The sequence below is a fragment of the Canis aureus genome, chromosome 27 (assembly GCF_053574225.1).
Source record: "Canis aureus isolate CA01 chromosome 27, VMU_Caureus_v.1.0, whole genome shotgun sequence".
Classification (NCBI taxonomy): domain Eukaryota; kingdom Metazoa; phylum Chordata; class Mammalia; order Carnivora; family Canidae; genus Canis; species Canis aureus.
In genome coordinates this window covers 33,421,384-33,426,975 of record NC_135637.1, presented here as the reverse complement: position 1 = coordinate 33,426,975, position 5,592 = coordinate 33,421,384, and positions in this window count along the sequence as shown.

Below are 5,592 nucleotides of genomic sequence, written 5' to 3'. Positions count from 1 at the left end.
CTGATTGTTGTTGTCGTTATCGTTGAGCTGTTCAAACCCCAGCCAGCCTCGGGCCAGCCCCCGGGCCCACGGCTGGGCTCCCCACAGGCCTGGCACCCTCACCCCGGTACAGCTGGCCTGGCGAAACCAAGAGTCCCTGTTGCCCAAAACAGCTCCAGCAGGAGGCACCTCCAGCTCCCGTAGTGGGAAGGGGTCCAGCTCCAGAAGATTCCACAAGCCCGGCTGGAGGAGGGGCCTGCATCCCAGCACTAAGGTTGCCCGAGCCCCTGTGCCCAGGCCAGGCAGGGTTCCAGATCATAATCAATCAACAAGCAGATGTGGCATCTTCTGTTCCAGAATCTTGTGTTCAGATGGATCCTGCCCCACCTCCGAGGGGCCCTCTTAGAATCACTTTAAACTCTAGGCTGATCATGGGGCACAGGCCGACACTTAGGGCTCATAGGGGCCCTGAGTGGGCCCGGCTGGCTGGGGCTGTATACGGGACACTGGGTCACCCCTGACCTGCTGCTCCCAGGCCTGGAACTCTGGGTGAGGAACGTGGCCCCTCCTGATCTCCACCCTGGGACCCCAGAGACAGAGCTGTCCCCCAGGAGCCTGGCCAAGCTCGCATCCGGCCATCCACCCCTCCACCCATGAACCCTCCCTGAGCCCTCCTGGGGCCCGGCCCGCGTGGGGCTCCCCGGCAAGGTGGGACTGGCCCAACTGAGGAATGTGCTCGTTTACCACGGGAGGAGGGGGCTGTGGTGCCGGCGTGCCCGGGGTGGCTTTTCCATGCACATCCTGGAACTCATGACACCACTGAGACCCCTGTAAGACAGACAAGGGGTGGGGTTCTGGGCGTCCCGAGTAGTCAGCAAAGGTGCTAGTGACACCAGCAACTTTGGTAACCACAAAATAGGGCCTGGGAGCTGGACCCCCGAGGCTGGAAGGACAGAGGTAGGGAGGACATCTGGGGGTGGGCAGCATGAGCAGAGGCACAGAGGGGGACAGTAGCACCTCTGAGCTGGTGCTTTCCAGCCCCACTGAAGCCCCAGGACCCCTCCAGCTTGAAGGCCTCAGACTCCTGTCTCCCATGCCGCCTGGCCCGCCATCCTGCTCACCACCCAGAAAGGGCTGGGTCTTGCCCCGTGGAGGAAGGAGAATCGGACATAGATAGTGAGCACCGGGCAGAGGAGAGGGGACGTGCAGAGGATGCTGGGAGGCAGGCCAGGGTAGGGCCTGAGTTCCCTGGGGTGGACCGGTCGTCAACGCTGCAGGCAGGGGCAAGGCAAGGGCATGAGCGCACACGCTGAGCCCAGCCAGCAGCCTGGAGTGTCCGGAGCCCTGGAGCCTAGCAGAGGGGCAGAGGCCAGGCCCTGAGGGCTTCAGCACTGACTAGATCTTTGGTTCCAGAAGGCAACTGATCCCCGAGACTCTACTGGGTGGCCTATTGTCCCTGGAGGACTTACAAAACATGGGGACACGTGGTGTTCAGCTGAGCCGCTCAGAGATTCTGTGAGGCTGACAGCCGGGATCATCGTCCCATTTCACGGGTCGGAAAACTGAGACTCGACGTGGTTAACGTGTAGAGTGAGTGGGAGCAGCTCCTGCATCTCCTGACTCCCGCCCGACGGATGGAGAGACTGAGGCCGGCAGAGGACGGAGCCGCCCGCACTCACCCGGCGGGGCTCCAGCCGTGCCCACGGGCGGTGACCTCCCTCTGCCATTCTGCGGCCCCGGCTCCCTTTCAGAGGTGCAGGAAGGAGCCCCCAGAGGGGACATCAGGCTGAGCCAGGCCGACCCCAGGGATGGTTCCTCTACCCCACGGCAGAGGAGGGAGGGCCAGCAGGCAAAGGGCCTCGGGGACACTCTGCTGTGGGGGCCCTGACCCCAGGGTCAGGCGGGCAGGCGTCCTCACCCCCACGCACCCACTCTCTGCCCTTGACCTTGGCTGATTCGCGTTCCCTCTGTGGCCTCAGTCTCCTCTTCTGTACAAGGGGGAGATAACTAGTCTCTCCCCGGCAGGGTAGGTATGGGGATTCAGGACGATACCTGTGATGTGCCTGACCCATGGGGACCCTCAGCAACCCCCAGCTGTTCCTGTCATCTCCCGGGCTCTTGCCCAAGGGACACCTCTGACATGCTGTGTGACCCTGGGCATTTGCCTCCCCCTCTCTGGGCCCCTGCTACCTGCTCAGGGAGAGCTGGGTGAGAGGTCCTAAGGGCCAGCCTACCAGGAAGTTGTAGGATTTCTAAATGAAGGCATGGGGCGTGGAGGCCGTGGGCCTGCAGGGACCCTGAGGCCTGAAGCAGAAGGGGGCTGGCGGAGTTGCCTTCCCGGCCCCGGCGTCCTTGCTGGCCACCCCTGGGAACCCCCGGGCTAAAGCTAATCCTAGCTTTGACCTAAACCAGAAGGGTGATAAATGGGGAGAAGTAAGCGGAAGAGAAACCGAGCCCACGGTCAGCGGCGCGTGGGACAGGTGACAGACAGAGCCAGGTGCCGCCCAGGAAGGGGACAGGGCAGACTCAGGGCTATAGCTGGAACGTGCGGCTCACAGGAGGTAGCAGCAGAGCCCTCCCCCTACAGCCAGCCCCCTCCCTCACCCCTCCAGGGCCTGTGCTGCCCCCTGGCTGCCTCCCTGAGCTCTGCTCTGAATCCTGGAATCCTGGAGAGCCAGACCTCAGGGACTCTCACCTGCACCTTCTAGGACCCTCACCCACGGGGTGCAGCCCCTTCCTGGGTCTGCAGACCCTTTATGTCATCCTCAGCTCAGTACCTGGAAACTGCAAGGCTCCCAATAAAGAGTGTGAGTAAGGGAGGGAAGGAAGAGATGGGTGAGTAGACGGGATGGATGGATGGATGGATGGATGGATGGGTGACTAATGGAGAGCTAGAGGAGTGGGTGGATTGGTGGGTTCATAATAAGTTAGTAATTGGACGTGTGACTGGATGGACAGACAGTTGGGCAGGTGGGTAGATCCCAACCATGAGAAACACAGACCCTCAGCGCCTCGCAGTTCTGTGCAAAGTGACGGAACCCAACGCTTAGGTTCTGATGCTGAAGCTGACTTGAGTGTGACCTTGGGGCTGTCATTACCTCAATGTCTCTAAGCCTTGTCCCCTCACAGGAAGCAAGGATGTCGGTCAGCACCTGCCCTGTCCACCTCACCAGCCCAGCTGCTGGGAAGCCAACTGAAAGGATAGACAGGCATGGAGGTGCTTTAGGAACTCTAGAGGGCTTTCCTGGTGTGCTGTTGCTGCAGAAGGTCCTTGTGGGTCATCGAGCTGACTCCCCCCAGAGTTGGATCACAGCTTGTAGGCCGTGATCCAGGTGAGCTTGGAGCCTAGACAGACCTGGGTCCTAGCCCTGACTCCACCGCTTCCCAAGTGCGTAACCTTGGGCAGGTGACCGAGACCACATACTACTACCAAACAAAATAGACTTTGGGACAAAAATTATTACAAGAGACAAATAAAAATATTATATATTGAGGGCAGCCCCAGTGGCGCAGCAGTTTAGCGCTGCCTGCAGCCCGGGGTTTGATCCTGGAGACCCAGGATCGAGTCCCACGTCAGGCTTCCTGCATGGAGCCTGCTTCTCCCTCTGCCTGTGTCTCTGCCTCTCTTGCTCTCCCTTTGTGTTTCTCATGAATAAATAAATAAAATCTTTATAAAAACCCCCCAAAACAATTATTCTATTTACAATAACACCAGAAAGAATAAAATACTTAGGAATACATTTAACCTACCAAAAACTATGAAACGTTGCTGAATTCTTTTTTTTTTCTCTGAAAAGACCTAAACAAACGGAAAGATACTTCACCCCATCTGTCCATGGATTGGCGACTTGCTATGGTCAAGATGGCAATACTTCCCAAAGCGATCTGCGGGTGTAACACAATCCCTACCCAAATCTCGGTGGCCTTTTCCATTATAGAAATGGAAAAGATGGGACCCCTGAGTGGCTCAGTGGTTTGGCGCCTGCCTTCGGCTCAGGTCGTGATCCTGGAGTCCTGGGATCAGGTCCCACATCCGGCTCCCTGTGTGGAGCCTGCTTCTCCCTCTGCCTGTGTCTCTGCCTCTCTCTCTCTGTGTGTGTGTGTGTCTCATGAATAAATAAATAAAATCTTAAAAAATGCTCAGCAGTTGAGCATCTGCCTTCAGCTCAGGTCATGACCCCGGGGTCCTGGAACCGAGTCCCACGTCAGGCTCCCTGCATGGAGCCTGCTTCTCCCCCTGCCTGTGTCTCGGCCTCTCTCTGTGTGTCTCTCATGAATAGATAAATAAAATCTTAAAAAAAAAGAAAAAGAAAAAGAAATGGAAAAGCTGATCCTGAAACGCATATGGAAATGCAAGGACCCTGAAAAGCCAAAAGGAAAAAATCTCAAAACAGAACAAAGTTGGGGTGCTCACACTTTCCAATTTCGGAGCTTACTAAAAGCTACAATAACCAAAACAACAGGGATCCCTGGGTGGCGCAGTGGTTTGGCGCCTGCCTTTGGCCCAGGGCGCGATCCTGGAGACCCGGGATCGAATCCCACGTCGGGCTCCCTGCATGGAGCCTGCTTCTCCCTCTGCCTGTGTCTCTGCCTCTCTCTCTCTCTCTCACTATCATAAATAAATAAAAATTAAAAAAAAAAAAGCTTTAAAAAAAAAAATAACCAAAACAACACAGTACGAGCACAAGGATGGACACAGGGATCCACGCGATGGAACTGGGAGTCCAGAAAGAAAACTATACACCTGTGACCAACTGATTTTTTCAAACATTTCGTTTTTTTTAGAGCAGTTTTAGGTTCACAGCAAAGCTGAGAAGAAGGTGCAGAAATTTCCCATATGCCCCCTCCCCCAGGCACGGCCTCCCCCAGGACCAGTCTCCCCTCCACAGGGGTGCACGTGTCACAGCCGATGGACCTGCACTCATGTGGCCTTATTCTCACTTTTGGTGGTGTGCCTTCAAAGTTTTGGGAGTCAGCCAAAGGACCTGGAGGGGCAACGCTTGGGAAGAAAGAGCCAGGCCTGGGGAGACATGTTTCTCTCCGATCTCGGGGCCATCGCTGCAGAAAGGCTCGGGGTGCCTCTGGGGCCCCCGCACTTCAGGCCCAGGTGGAACCAACCGAGTGTGATGACCTCAGTTCAACATAAGGGAGAATCAATTGCCTTATTTGTTTTCTGAGTTCCTTTTAAAATACAGTTTATTCATCTCAGCCTTTAATTTAAAAATAACAACAGCTCAGTCAAATAATGAAAAAGTACAGAAAAACAAATAGGAGGAAAAAATTCACGGCTCATAACTTCACCCAGAAGAGCCACTGTGGATGTTTCGATGTACTTCTCTATTCTAACCATAAACTACAAGGACCGTGACAAGGATACGGAAAATGTATCTGTAAAGTTTAAAAAGTAGTAACAAAATCACTGTCATGTACCACGTACAAATCAGAACGTGACCGGGCCCTCAGGGGCCCCCGGGCCAACTGTCCCTTCACCCTTTCCCGTAGCTTATGGCCTCTGTGCCCTTGACCCAACGAGGTCTCCGCGTCGCCTCTCAATACGGCGCCTTTGCTCTCGGGCCGCGGACCCGACGGGACGGAGCTCCCGAGCTGGGCTGG